This window comes from Seriola dumerili, unplaced genomic scaffold (genome assembly GCF_002260705.1).
Source record: "Seriola dumerili isolate Sdu_G_001 unplaced genomic scaffold, Sdu_1.0 BDQW01000091.1, whole genome shotgun sequence".
NCBI classification, from domain to species: domain Eukaryota; kingdom Metazoa; phylum Chordata; class Actinopteri; order Carangiformes; family Carangidae; genus Seriola; species Seriola dumerili.
In genome coordinates this window covers 1,662,481-1,677,936 of record NW_019174346.1, presented here as the reverse complement: position 1 = coordinate 1,677,936, position 15,456 = coordinate 1,662,481, and the positions used below count along the sequence as shown (strand labels likewise).

General features: G+C 41.0%; 1 protein-coding gene across 2 annotated transcripts in view; it reads right to left on the bottom strand.

Moving 5' to 3' along the window:
- LOC111222150 (neuroligin-2-like) overlaps nucleotides 1–15,456 on the bottom strand; it is a 94,482-nt gene that overhangs the window by 46,331 nt on the left and 32,695 nt on the right. The window contains exon 1 of one of the 2 annotated variants that reach the window (XM_022745730.1): nucleotides 11,100–11,303. The exons of the other annotated variant lie outside the window; for it this stretch is intronic. The gene's annotated coding sequence lies outside the window, so the exon portion shown is untranslated. Of the gene's footprint in view, nucleotides 1–11,099; nucleotides 11,304–15,456 lie in introns of those variants that run through there. 2 annotated transcript variants of the gene reach the window in all.

The window sequence follows — 15,456 nt, the reverse complement described above, 5'->3', positions numbered from 1 at the left end:
TAGCATCATATTATTGCTGTTGATTAGGTCTAAAACAGTGATATTTGTTTGGTCGGTACTGCTCAGCACTGTTTTTGGAAAACCAAAAATGGAGTAAATCACAACAAAGATCAGAACATGAAAACCCTCCATGTAAACTCTGTGTCACTGCCATTTTTTTTTTTGTGAAGTTAAATGTTTAATTGTCTGATATAAAAGATGCCATGCATGAGAGAGTTAAGAGGTACAATGACTGAGCTCCAATGGCTCGAAAAAATTGTGAGGGGAAGTGGAAAGTTGAACGTGATTAACTTTAGCCTTTGGTTTGCAGATGTTTCAAGTTATTTTTAAAATGGTTTCACCAACATGTTTCAGGCTTCATGGTTGTCATTCTTTACGTATGTGGCGTCTATTTGTTTCGCATGCTTTCATTTGTTTAGCTCGTGTCCTTCACCGCTGCTAAAATCCAACTCCCCCAACTGCGGGTGTAATGCACTGTAGTCCAGCTGTGTTCTGAGTATCCAAACACATGAATAATTGAAGTGTTTTCAGAAAGGCTGAGATAACATGCATAGTGTTTTTCCTCTTTTGCCGCACACCACCCTTTTTCCTCTGAAAATAAACCAGAGTTTCTATATGTGTAAATGTAGTTATATCGACAGGGGATCCCGAAGAATAACAAATGAACGCATTTGTTTTCTTGTTTTCTTAACAGTGTTTGTTTAAAAAAGGGAAAGTGGACCTGTTGCATTACTGTGTGAATACCATGAAGATCCGCTCAGACAAATGGACCCATGATGTTTGGATAGACTTTAGAAAACCCGAGGGAAAGTGAGACAGATGTTGGAGAAGAAAACGTCTGATGAGTAAAATTACATTTGCCGTTTTATAAATCGCAGTGACGTTAATGAAGAGTTTTAGTTGCCCAACACTTTCTTAATAAAAAGGTAAATGTTAATTCTCAACTACATTTTTCCTCTAACCTCAAAGTCACAATCAAGATTTAAATAAATCAAAACCCATTTTTGATTCCGTCACACTGGATTCAGACCGCCAACCGATACACGAGGGATTCACAGGAAATGATGCAGGAAATAATCCAGAGCAATTTCACTTTGTTGATAACAGCCTCACTGTTTACTGTACACTCTTTATACTATTACTGCTTCAAATTAAAAGCGTTCAATGGGAATAACACAGAGTGGCTTTTATTGTGAAGAAGCCACCGGAAACACAAATCATTTCTCACCAGGACGAGCGCGAACAGAACTCGTTCATTAAAAGTGATGGCGGATGAGTTTTAAATACTGCAGGAAGTAACGGAGCAGCCACAGTCAGCTGTTTGATGAAAAGCTGCAGGAGGCGGGCTACACACCTGCACCTTGTCACCGTGGTAACCACCAAACCGCAACTGACTTGACTCAGTTCTTTATTAAAACAATGAAAACATCTTTATTTATTAGGCTGTACTGTGAACAGATGAACCAGTTTCTCTTCTGTTGCATTTCTGACTAAGCAGCTTGTAATACTAAACTGCACTTGCTGTTTCCATGGTAACCATAGGTGTCGCAAAATCAACCAGGACTGAAGTCTTAGGGATAACAACCTTTTTTTTTTTACAATTACATTTGTTTATATCAGGGGCCGTGTACAAAATACACAAATCTAAAAAAAGAGGAAAGATCCTTCGTACCAGATTGAGCTACGAGCTAATTTCCACCTGCAGTCCCTGGGCAGCGCACACACACACACACACACACACACACACACACACACACACACACACACACACGTATGAAAGTCTGAGCAGGTTTTCAGATTGACAGGAACCTTTTCATTATTTAATATCTTTGGAGAAAAAGTAACTTTACAGTTTATCTGCCATAAACACAATCTGTTCATGTAGTGTAGCTGCCATGTGCTGATACTGTAATGACAATAAAACTGTTGGCATTGGAGGGAAAAACCAGCACATATGCCTCCGCCATCAACTCTGTTAATTGGTGTGTGAATTCTTGAGACACGGCCAAAAACATGACCTTTGACCTTTGACCACCAAAATCTAATCAATTCATTTTTAAGTTAATGTCTGCACCAGATGTAAAGAAATTGTTTCTGATATATTGCGTCCACAACAACGTGAGGTCACCATGCACTTGACCTTTGACCACCAAAATCTAATCAGTTCATCCTTGACTCCAAGCGAATGTTTCTACCAAATTTGAAGAAATTCCCTCGGGGTGTGACTGAGATATCCTCATTTGCAAACGTCTTTAACAAATCATTAACATACAGTATGTACGGGATGTGTAATAGAACGCGTGTTATTAATAATGGATTTTAAGGTGTTATTGAAGGCATTAATCAATGGCTATACAAGGCAAATCAATATTATAATAGTTTGTCTTCAGCCATAATAAAGGTCTTTTTAACTTCATGTAGCAGGTGACAGAAAAGGAAGGAGGAAGGAGGAACAGAAGCCTAAACAAATCATACGCTGCATGTGTGGCAGACAGCAGGTGCTCTGTGTTTGACCACAGACGGTCACAATAATGGGAAATACAATCATGTCATGCAGCTGGTCCTATAGGTACACGCTACTCCTGTGCTCAGCCCCAGAGTTCAGCCACACATCCTGAAACATAAGCTTCATTGTCTCACACTGACTCCACATCATCACTCATTTGAGTAAATACATACAATTTAGTTTGCCATGCTATTCAAGCTGCCACAACACAAACCAGCTGCTGAAATGTAAACGTCGCTTTAAGAAGACTGTCATGCTCAGTGGAAAGTTTACCTTGACAGATGGGCTGGCTGCACTGATGATGTGTAAGTTAGCTTAAGTAGAGCACTGAGACTTGCTGTATGTGATGTATTCTGCTGAAATGATTTGTATGCCCAAAAGTGTTAAGAGGTTTCCTGTACTTCAAAGGTACTGCTCTGAGGTCAGCTGAATAAAAGATGGGGCTGTAATTTGGGTTTCAGTGCAAGTTCTAACTTTTAAAATGGACAAATCATTCAAAATACAGGTGGTTACATAGAGGACTTTGTTTCTTGCTATATTTTGATTCTATAGATATTGTGATTGTGATTTCAGTTGGAATGGTTGTTTTAGCATTTCATTTCCACTGAAAACAAAAAACGTTGATGTGATTCTTATTGACTTTATTTTTAACAATCATGATCCTTTACATATGGAGAATAGGATTTGTAGGCCGGGGCGTCTCTGTAGCAACGCAACGCTTATGGTGCTGACAATGCACAACAATACTGTGACACATTTTACTTTGATCAAAAAAAAAAAAAAAGCAGCTCCTGCAGTCTGGATATTGCACTTGGCCATATTGTAATTTCAATTATATTTTGATTAATTGTGCAGATCTAGCATCAGTTGTCTATAGAAGATGACAGTGCAGCCTCATTCAACTCAATATAGACACTATGCAAAATACAATACTAGCTTAATATATTGCTAATAATTAGCCAGAATGTTAATTGCTACATCTTTGTGTTCAGGTTTTTTTTTAATATGGACTCCTGTTCTTATGAAGGAAAATGAAGCACCGTGTTGCTTCAGGTAGGGACCTGGCTTCCCGCATGCCATCACCTGATCAGTATCAGATGACTCTTACAATCACCTATCAGATTGAAACAAGGTAATTAGGAGGTCTGGATAATCTGACAAGCTCACACTCTCACTCCTGTGATTATTCATGTCACTGCTTCTGTTACGGCTCGTACACCACACAGAATCCGCCGTGCTGCTCGGATTCATCTGTTAAACGCCTTCCAATGCCGAGTGCATCTGGACATCTATTTACAGTAAACTGTCCTGAATCCTCTGATGCAGGTGTCTGTCTGAACAACCTGACAAGAACACTGCACAGTGTAGTGGTCTCAGTAGTCCACAGTGTAACCCCTGGGTTGTACTCACATGAACCTGCTCAGACATGAGACTTCACTACAAATAACCTTGGTCTTCATCAAGTTCAAGTCATTTGTTGTTAGATGCCAAAATGGAACTTTGTGGCTCTATGAAGTAATTTACACTGGGTATTACAATACTGCTCCACAGAATACATCCCAGCAGGCGTAACATAAATCCAACTAGATGTGCATTTCCTGAAGAAAATGCAGTGTGATTGCTGACAGCTCTTGCAGCTTCCTTGCAGCTGCTGCATCATGTTTTATTTTTATCAAAAACAGAATTATAATAATGTCCATTTCTATTTTTACTCTAGTGCCCCCCATTTGTGGAAGTGCAACTGAGTGCAAACCAATCTTTACTTCTGTTACCGGGGTGCTCCAAATCCAGTATGCAATAATACATAATGTGTAATGCTATCGCAACAAATGACTGTGTGAAACATTTCACCAGCTGTCTGCCAAGCTTCAGTTCTCAAGCCTTTACAGCAGGATAAGGACTCAGAAGTATGTCTACAAAAATTCAAAATGATGGAATAATTTTTATGACACAAGTGGGTGTGGCCTCTATCAATCGCTTCAGCATCATCCACTGAATCTTTTCTGCAAACATATTAGCCACAACATTTTGCAGTATTTGTTAGCTCAGTTCTCACCACATGGTGACGCTCTCACTACCATTACTGCGTAGGTGAAGTATGAGGAAGGTGTTCACCACGTTTCAGACCTGTAGCCTTTATGGTTTGTTAGATAATCATCATGTTTTACTCATTCTCCAAAGAAAAGCATTCAAAAATATCTGAACACAATGATATAGAAAAGAAGAATTACTGTCAGCGATCAGGCAATGAAGACTTCAAGTTGTATTCAAGTAACACGAGCCATAACTCTGAGATGAAACACTCGGCCCGATGAACTTTCACATGCAAATTTGTGTCATTGACCAACAGCCAGGCGACTTGGCAGTGCTGACCTTTGAAGGACCTGAGAGCCAGAGAGCCCAAAATGGAGAGCGCAACCCTGGGTTAGCTGTGTTGCACCAGTCCCTTTATTTTAACCTTTGCTCCACAAACCAAGAATGGCGTTCAGACAGTTAGAAGACAGGAGCTCATGGTACGAAAACATCCACGAGCGTTCCCTTCCATTAGCGACCAAGCTCACTACACAACTAGCTGACAGTAACTGACAGTGAGCAAGCTTGGATAGTTTGTAGATCCTAAAGCCACATTTGGAAGGACGTGAGAATGAATGTCACTGTGCACCTTTAGCATGTGTGTAGTACAGCGCTATCGCCACAGGTTCAGAGATGCCTGTTTTGTGGATATCTCTGCGCTCTGTGTAGATCCCCACTGTTTACAAGAGTTATCAAAGAAATACTGATCTGCAGAAATTCATCTGTTTTAACAATTTGCTTTGTCATAATTACATTTGAAAATTCTTGATTTTATTTCAATTGGGGAAATTTACTAAGATGAATTGTGTCATGATGTGTCTACTGCAGTGACCTGTCTTATTCTGACTTGTTTTACAATTTCATTTCTGAAATTAAATGTTTCATGCAGTCCGACTGTATTACAGCACAAAATCTCATGCTGCCTCCCTGATATAATAATCTGTAACACATTTCATTTTTAATTATCATTTCTTATGAAAAAGGAAATGGATTTCGTTAAATAGGTCATAGGAAATGTTGTAAATGAGCCAAACTGAAGGTGTAAGAGAAACATTTCTTTATTTTTAAGATGATACGGGATCAGGATTCACCTTTTTTATTATTGTCTGAGGAAATCCAGTTTAATTTGCAGTCAGGCTGTTGGACCTGAATTTCACTCAGCTCCACTTTTGTCCATGTGCACCAGCGTACTGATTTTATAACTGTCTGTGAAACTTGCAGACCAACCTTTTGCACTGATGAAAAACATTAAGGTTTACGGTCTTAAATTGGAGTTGTTGACCTTTAGAGAACGTAGTAACCTGGTACAGCACTGGCATGAACTCAGAGGACGCCTCTTTATTTGAACAAACACAGGTATTTAGGAATTAACAAGGGCGGACAATAATGGTCTACTTAGATGACTAACCACCAGAATCAGCAGAACTGTTAACATCAACAACAGGATGAAGGGCTGATGAACCACTGATGCTCTGACTTGAACAAAAATGGCCAAATGTCCCAGCACACAAGCAGCAGATCAGCAGCTCACTCAAACCAGCAGATGTAATGTAACACACCACAGACAGAGACACTGTGTGTAAAATGTAAACCATTTAAATTATTTATCTTGTCATTTCATTTTAAAAATAAAAACAGACAAGAGTCTTGTGGGATGACTGTTTTTTTTACAAAGGGCTGAAACAGAGCAGCCCCCTCAATGTTCAGGTAATGAAAGGTCAGGTACAGTCAGCGCACAGTTTCTACTGATTCAACAGATATTCTAATTAAACCAAAGCAACAAAAAATGTTGCATTTTGTTCATATTTAAACACATTTTACATCTGAGGCTTCTGGTTTGTGCGTTTGCAGCGATGTGTCAGAGCTTGTTGAACAACTGCACTGTTTCCACTCACACGTGTTCAGCCAGGAGCTGACTGTGGCTCTGAGGAGGACTTCTCTACTTTGAACCCAGGGTGTAACTGTACTGTCATTACATACTGAGTACGTATATATTCCTCAGTGGCTTGTCTTTGCACCTTCCCAGCGTTGCAATGTTCCTTCCACTGAGCAATACATTACTTCTGTACCACAGGGACGGAGTAGGTGGGGGGGGGGGCTTGGTTATTAACATTTCCTTGAGCACCATATCTCAAATTTGTTCAGGCATTAAAGTTCCTCACTGTTTCCCACGGCAATGAAAGTAGCATTAGCTAACGTCATACTGCAACATTACCCGGCTATCATATTCCCATCTGAAAATGTAAAAACTATGACATTTAATTCATAGCAAATGGGCTGCCGCTCCAGTACAGTATATCACGCAGGCCATGACTGCCTATGTGTCTTACTCGTGTCAACACTGCCCACACCTTTCTAAAGAGCACCAGCTGCCTAATGCCTGCGCTGTGTCATAAGCAAGGTGAGTTATGATCACCGTGGTCTATGATGCACTGACTGAAAGAAACAATTCGTTTTTTTTTTTAAGAATACATGCCATGTTTGAATGCCAGCTCCAGCTTCTGCATCACTGCCCAAAAAAAATACCACAGATTCAAATGTTAGAGCTGCTTAATGGATCATGTCTGATGAATTGAAGGGTGGAACTTTGCGATTCAGGAAAGGTCACATGTCCCGTTTTAATGGGCTTGCGCCTCTGCTGCTAATAAAAGACACATTAAATTACCAGATATTTTAATGGGGTTTGGTGTGATATTCTTCCCAGACTGTACAAGACAGAGCGGCACTTATCCTGGCTTATCTCATGGATGACTGTTATGTGATATTGTTCAAAGGAGGTTACACAAGATGGTTACCATGGCATTTGCCCAGGCGTTTCTCCAGCTTTACTTTGCTCACAGATAATGGGTCAGGTCAAGCTATTCTCCTGCTTTTCTCCTCCTTGGTTGTGGCGTGACTAAGAGCTGGGTCGTTTTAACCTCCTTTTTCTCTGACTTGACATCTTCACACAGAAATTAAAATCTCCAAACCTCCATTTCAGCATACGGTAAATGTTTCATGTAAAGATGCAATAGCTTGGTGAGAAACCAGGCTGGTTGTACAGTGAGAGGATGTACGGACAGTTACAGCTACCATGCCTCCAATCTGCTCAAATATAAGGTAATACTTGGACAGAGTTTCATCCTGTTCTGGGCTGACGATAACACAACATGGTAGTGCTCAAAACTCTGAAGCCACAAGTGATGTCCTATGTTTTTGTGTCTGTTTTTAGGCCACTTCCCAGACAGTGGGAACAGGTGCCATGCAGCAGTGGCTCTACAGGTTACATCCAATCCTAATGTCCAACCTCTCTGCAGAAATCACAGATTTTGAAGGTTCTTGATCCATCTCTGAGGGTTCAGGGCAGTCTCAAGCTATGAAATTGGTAAGTGCATGAGGGCTCTTTTGTACTTTCTGTAAGTGCACAATCCTGCAGATTCTCCTTAAGGGACTGACTCACAATTCACAGTGTTGTGGCATAAAAATAACAGGAACATCAGGAGAACCCCGGAGGCATCGAGAAAAACACCCAACGATGGTCATTTACTTCTGCTCCGAGTCACGTGATATCACAAAGCGCTAGTCCAGACTTTATATCCTATCCTGCAAAGATAATGTTTGGCAGAAGAGAAGATGTGTCCACCCTCGTCTGTGGGGCGCAGCCTGGATCTGCTCTTCTTACTTTAACTGCATCACATGAGAATATATAATTATATGAGAATATATATTATTCTTCAATGTTGCCTCTTGATGCAATGGCAGCATGATGACAGAGTTCAGCTTCAGGTGTATGAGGAGTCTGTAACATATACTTGGACATATCTTGTTTTAAAGCAGAAAACAAAATTCTCTGGTAACAGCATCATTTGTAATGACTCAGACGTCAGTATCTATACATTCAAAATGGAAAACAGTGACCAAACCACAGAATAAATGTGCAGGTAGAGGTAAACAAGCTGAAGTAAAACGTGTAGGCACAACAGGGGGAAATAAAATGAAATTGCAGCTGGCTTTGATAAATCACTACATATTTACTGTTCTTAATGCATCTTCTCCGTGCAAATGATATTACTTAAACCCAGTAGAGACACATTAATCCTATCATAACCCAAACAGGAGAAGAACAACTTTGTGCTCCTGTTGTTGTTTCTACTCTGATGGCCACAGTTAAATGAAGAAACAAAAGACACCTCTGTTTACCATAATTTACCACCTTGATTTCATAAAGCGCATCCTGTGGCTGTAGCAAGCAGCCTATGGCCATACAACACACAGTGACCTGCAGGTCAGGCAGCTAACACACAGTTTGTCTTCATATCAGCTCAGTCTGCTCGTTGACTCTGCGCAACAGCAACTTCTGTTTTTAAAATGGAAAAATGTAATTCATCTACACACCAGTGCAGCATCAGAGAGCAGAGTAAAGGGCCGATTCAAACTCACGTGCTTCATGTCACCTGTTGATTTAAAATACACCGTCTACACCTCCATCACACACGCTGCGGCCTGCTCGCATCTGTCACATCACATATCAGTCTTAATGTGGATTTCAAGTGTTTCATTTGTTTTACTTGCTTAGACACATAATGAAACAATCAATTCAACATTATGCTTTAACACAAAATTTAACCAAGCAAAAGCCATAATTAGTGAAGGCTGTTGAAGCACAATACCAAAGAAAAATGATTGACTATCCCTTTTTAAATGCTGGGCCTTGGTGATGGAAATAAGCATTGATATGTGACAAGGTTGTTCTCTCTCAAAAGCAGCTAAACAACACAACAGCTGGACAGCGACCCTGTTTACTGTGTGTGACAGAGAATATCACGCTGAACTCTTCTGGACACTTCACCTTCCTCCCCCACACATCACCCAAACATACTTCATTAAACATTAAGACTGAACACGTTTTGTTCTGGATTGTAAGTCCACACTTCGCGTTGTCATCCAATCCATTAAGCAGCTGTTCTCTGTTTTTTACTACATTTATCTTTTCTATTTTCTGTCTGGACCAAACGACACTGTGGTCGCCACATTATTAGCTTCATCGGGCCTTTCCTGGCGTTTCTCTGGACGGCTGGAAAACCAGTTTTATCAGTTAAAATTCATGTGTTAACTGCAGTTTGGTTGGTTTTATTAGATGTTTTATGTCCCTGCATTACATCCATCGGTAAAACAAAGAATTGTCCTTAATTTAAATTTGCCACCAAATCCTCCGGGCCCACCTACTGAATACAAGAAATACAACAGAAACAAAAATGGAGCGGAGACAAACAAATTTCAGAAATAGCTGATTTAAAATGATTATCTTAGAGGGAATAAAGGTTTTTAATGTTTTAAATGCTCCCAAGAAACATTTAAATCTGGGTTTCTGGGTATATCTCTGAAATATTTTTGATATATGGTTGCCATTCTTTGCTCTATATACAATGTCTTTTCCGTTATATACAAATTATGACTAAAAAATGGCTTAAAAAATGCAAAAGCAGGGCACATCTGAAACCCATATATGTCCTCCATGTCTTCAGCCATGTTCTAAGTGTCCAAATGCCAGTAGCAGGGTTGACGTGATGCCAGCCTAAGAAAGCAATCAAAGCTATTTCAACCGAACATGAACAAGAGTAATAAGAAATTCTGCAAAAGTCTACAAAACCACATTATTGGTTTTCTGATGGATTTTAAATGTCACTCCTCTGTAGCTACAGGCGCCATATCTGTGGACAAAAACCCACATTTATTCCCTAAAAATGAAAATATACCATTTCTCATCCATGACCTGTCAGAACAGAGGTCCTGTTGTCTGCCATTAACTGAGCACTGCCCAACCACCACTGAATATTAATGGAGCCTTCCCTGGATCATCAGAGTGTGTGCATTTAATTCACAATCCTATCTGCATCTTCTAGGGCACAGGCTTTGTGTGTCTGCGTGTGTTTGTGCACACTGTGGTGTGTGTGTGTGTGTGTGTCTCAGAGCTGTTGTTGGTTTGTTCATGAGAGAGGACATCTTCTGAGTTCGAGCCCCGTCATACACTCTGGTTGAGATTAGTTATGTTGCAGCATAGCGGCATGTGTGTCTAATTAAGCGGCCGTTAATACGTGTAATAAAAGCATTACGTAAAATGAGCTATACCTCCACAAGCAGAGGAACGGAACACAACTGGAGCTCCGTGGAGAAGAGCCGCCGGTCTGACTGACTCCAATTAAATCAGATGAATATCATCTTGTCAGCAGCGTGGTTAAAATGACAGAATACTGATGCTGGATGCACAAAGTGGACCGATCGTGTTAAGATGTGACAGCTTATCAACAGGCAAGGCCAATGGAAGGCTCCCGCTGAAAGGAAGAAAATACGTGCTATAGCAACAAAGTGGTCTGAGAATTTACACTGAAATCTCATTCCCCAATTCTGACAGTGCGTCAAGATGGATAACGTGCGCAATGTGCGAAGTCACCAAAGCGTACAGATTGCGCACACATAAAACCCATGATGGACAGAAAATCTGTAGTCACGTTTGGTAGGTGGTGGAGAACATATGGCTTACCTAAAAGACTCGATGCCAGCACCGGAATTATGATGATGACGATGATGATGGCCCGTCCATCTGAACGCGATTCTTCTCGTCTCTCCTCTGTCGGTGTGTCGATGAGGTTTGAACTAGGCCATTTCTTCCCTCATCGCAATTATTTCTCAGGAGGGCAGCGCGTCGCAGGGTTTCGCATATCACTACACCTTCTCGGTGTCCGTCTTTCTCCGGCTTTTCCAAAAAAAGCACACCTCATAGTGCCCCCCTCCTCCTCTCATCCCTCTCTGACAACACCCTGCTCTGTTCCTTATCCACAGATATTTGACTTTTATAATGTTGAGATGCAGCAGCGAGTACAATTCAAACTGGAGGGGGGTGGAGGGGGGGAGAAAAAACACTCACAGTAAAATAAATGCGTAACGCTATAGCGTCAAGACTCTGCGCGTTGCTTCACAAGTCAACGCAGGGATCTGTCCTCTTTCCCCCGTTTGTCCATGCTGATAATAATCCACGGTATGAGCCCGCTGCACCGCGAGGGGCCTTCAGAGAGACACGGACTGTTCCACTTAAAATGTGAAATAGCGCTCTAAAGACACCCCACGAAATCAGGTGTCCAATCTCTTCTTTGCGCGCGTGCGTGGTGCTCTCTCTTGGTTTCACTTGGTATCTGATGCTGTGAACATCAAACAGAGGCTCAGTCTGAGAGACAGCGCGGGATCTTCCGTTTAGCCTCCATGGTTTTAGAACAGAGTCATAACTGCTTTAAATGTTGGGATGCAGGGATATTACTTTGAAGCTCGATACATGCGCTGAAGAAGAGCCCACGGCTGGCGCTTCAGCAGCCTCTCTCTCTCTCTCTCTCTCTCTCTCAGTGCGGTCTCATCGACTCTCTCTCTCTCTCTTTCGCTTGCTCTCCCCCTCTCTCTCTCTCTCTCTCTCTTACAGGACTCCACTTGCAATATTTCTATCACAGTTGTCATGACGAGGAGGCGCGACGCATGATTCAGTGAACATGCGCCGGTTCTGCTGAAACCGTCATGTGGAAAAAAAAAAAGCATTTGAAACACAGCGTTAGGATTTTAGCTTTGATTGGTTTAAAATGAATCTGCACAAGGCTGACGTCAGACTTTTAGGCTTTTTTTTTTATTTTTTTTTAAGTTTTTGGCGCCAAGACCCAATGCATTTCAAAGCGTTAGAATATAATTCTAGCTGTGGCAGGCTAATGTTAAAGGGCAAAGCTAATGATAATGTTAAGAATTACAAAATGATTATTGATAAAATGCTTCCCTTCAACTTCCTACTCAGTGTGTGAATTTACAGGAAGGTTCCTGGAAAGAGCTTTGAAACGTGGTTATAATTTTAAGAACGAACACCTTCACTTAAAGCTGCATTCACTGGTTTGGCCACTTGCAGGTTGCTAACAAGACCTGTAAACCCTTCCCTGACATGAGGCTCCATGTTGTTAATGTGAACTTGTTAGCAAACAGTTATCATTTACACATCCAGCCCACACAGAGCAGCACCATCAGTCTGTTTTAAAGTCGTGTTTGTGTCCTCTTGATGGATGTAACTCCAATAATTACTCTCTGTTTAGCTCCGGTTTCTTCTCCACCGACTCCTGAGGGAAATATCTGGCTCTTTAGCTGCTAAATGCTCCACTATGTTCAAACTTTGTTTGCCATTTATTGCTGAGCAGGTAGCATGTCGTGGGGATTAGAGCTGTTTCTGCAGAAAACAGCCGCCTGATGTGTCTGGAAACAATGCTGATGAGGGCAAGCCATAAAATCAAAACATTGAGCTGAAAGATGCTGTAGAGCCAGCAGGAACTGCAGAGTCAGCTGATCTTTATCTGTGGGTACATCACTATCAGCGAGCCAGGGAACATTTTGCATTGGGTCATATGATCCATTGTTAATATAAAATATTGATTAAAGCAGCTTTGATAAATTACAACTTACAACTAGTGTAACCTCGACTTCATTCCCCTCCTGTCTGCCCCTTTGTGGTGCCTCTCCAAGTGACCACCTTTTCACTCTTTTCTGAGTGGCCATGGGAGTCTTCATGTGCTTGGTAAACTCTGAGAAGTCATATGATTGACTCGTAGGAGTGTACCAGCAGCAGCAGCAGGCGTCTTGGACCTCCATCCTCATGGTAATTATAATACGAGCAAACCAGACCTTCGTTGTCATGGTAACTATAATAAACACACGGTTAAGATTTTGTATGGTCAGATTGAGGAACAAAACCTCATCGGTTTGGTTTAGTAAAATATTATGGTTTGGGTTAAAATAAGTTATTTCTTAAGGTTAGAGACCCTTTGTCGTCATGGTTACAATAACAAACATGCAGTTATGGGTTGTCAGCAGGAGTCCAGTAAGGAGTGGAGCGTATTCCCAGTGGGAGTTGGTCTTTCCTCAGCTGTACTTTGTCACCAGTTCTTTTGAATGTGTAATTTTCCATTTGATTTTTATGGACTAACTGTCAAGGTGCAGCTGGTTTGGCGACCTCAGGATTGTACCTCTGCTCTTTTGTTGATGATGTCGTTCTGTTTCCTTGGTACTGCAAAATGGTGGATTGTCGTCTTTGGGTTGAGAATCCCAAATGAAGAAAATCAAATATCTTAGGGTCTTGTCCAGGGAAGGTAAAATTTGTGTATGAGCTCCACAGGCGGATTGATGTGATGCAGGTGTTTGTGGTGGTGAAGAGGATGCTGAAACTGAGGACGACTCAGTCACTGATCTACGTTTCAAAATTGCAGCTCTCACCGATGGTTGTGAGCTCTTTGTAGTAACTGGAAAAAAAAAATTAAATGGAGGATACAAGTGGCAAAACAAGCTCCTTTCACAGAGCCAGTGACTCACAGGAGCAAAGTTAAGAGCTGAGACATACAGAAAAAGCTCAGAGCCTCGACACTAGAGGGATGAAAAATCCCATTTGGCCTGCAAACTCTACAGGACGCCCCAGGAAGTGGAGGATGTGGCTGAGGAGAAGGAAGTCTGAGCTACTTAGTCTGCTGCCCACACAACCCAAACCCACGATATGCAGCAGGAAATGGACGGATGGATGGATGCATAAATAAATGCGTACCAGTCTACTTGTATCATTATAGCCATTAGTTTTGATGGATCTACACAGCCTCCATGTGTCTGCAGTGTTAACCTATAATCCATTGCCGAATTTCACAATGAATCTTATACATTTTAAGGTTCTTTGAAAAAAAACGCTCAAATAAATCATATTACAATGTTTTAAATTACATAAGTAATAGCTAATATAAGCAGACCTTATTATCATTCCTTTTCTATGCTCAGAGAGGATACTACAACAAAACTATTTAACTGTGAAAAGAAACTCAAGAACTAATTTTTGTGTAAAACAAAATGAGCATTATTCTCACCTGATTTAGCTGCAGACACATTAAATTATGTATCTGAGTATTCATTTGCACTGTGTCTCACTCCTGGAATTACCATCATAAGTATAATTGTTTACTGTAGAAATTTAAGCTGCTCCTTCTGATAGACTGAATGATTCATCAGTTTTTTAAAAATATACCTTTAATTTGATTGTCTGCATTAGTTTTAAGGTTATGTTCAAGAACACTTATTATTTTACCCCGTAAACTTCGTACATGGGTCAGTGCGGAGGGAAACCGTTTCTCAGTAGTCCTTGTGCAGAGGGTAAATCTCAGGTGTCATGTTAAAATGAGAGGGGATATACTGTAGGTGCTACAGTCCCTGAGGCTCTGACCAATTACCATAGGTCAAAGAGGAGATTAAAGAGCCAACAGCTGCAGGAGTATCATCTGCTTACTGAATATTATAACTACAACAAAGCAGAATCTGACCGGACCAGCCCTGGAGTTTATCTGTCAGAAACTGTGAGTGGGAGTGAGTGGGATTTATTTCTTGGATTGCATCACAAGCTTTTCAAAATCACCTGACTCGATGGAAGAGTAGTCAAAGTTTGCACTATTGAATTAAATTGTAGCCTGTAGATTGGCTTGCATTCAGTGGGAAGATATAAGCTCATTGTTTCCTAAATCAAGCTGCTGCATGCTGCTCCTGTGCCCTTGGGTCATAAGGGTTGAAATGCAGTGGGAGGTGGTACATGATTAGAAGAATGGATGAGACAGATGGATTGGATGAACTCCTTCGATGTGTATTCAATCAAGCGTGGTGGGCGTAGGGTTGCAATGTGTTTACCTTGATGTGGTTCTGAAACTCATACAACATAAAAAAATGATAATAAGTATCTATCTATCTATCTATCTATTGATATAACTATCTATCGATATATCTGTCTATTTATCTCAGTTACCAGTGAGTGACTGCAAGGAGGGAGAGTACGGCATTATGGGTTTAATATACACTAG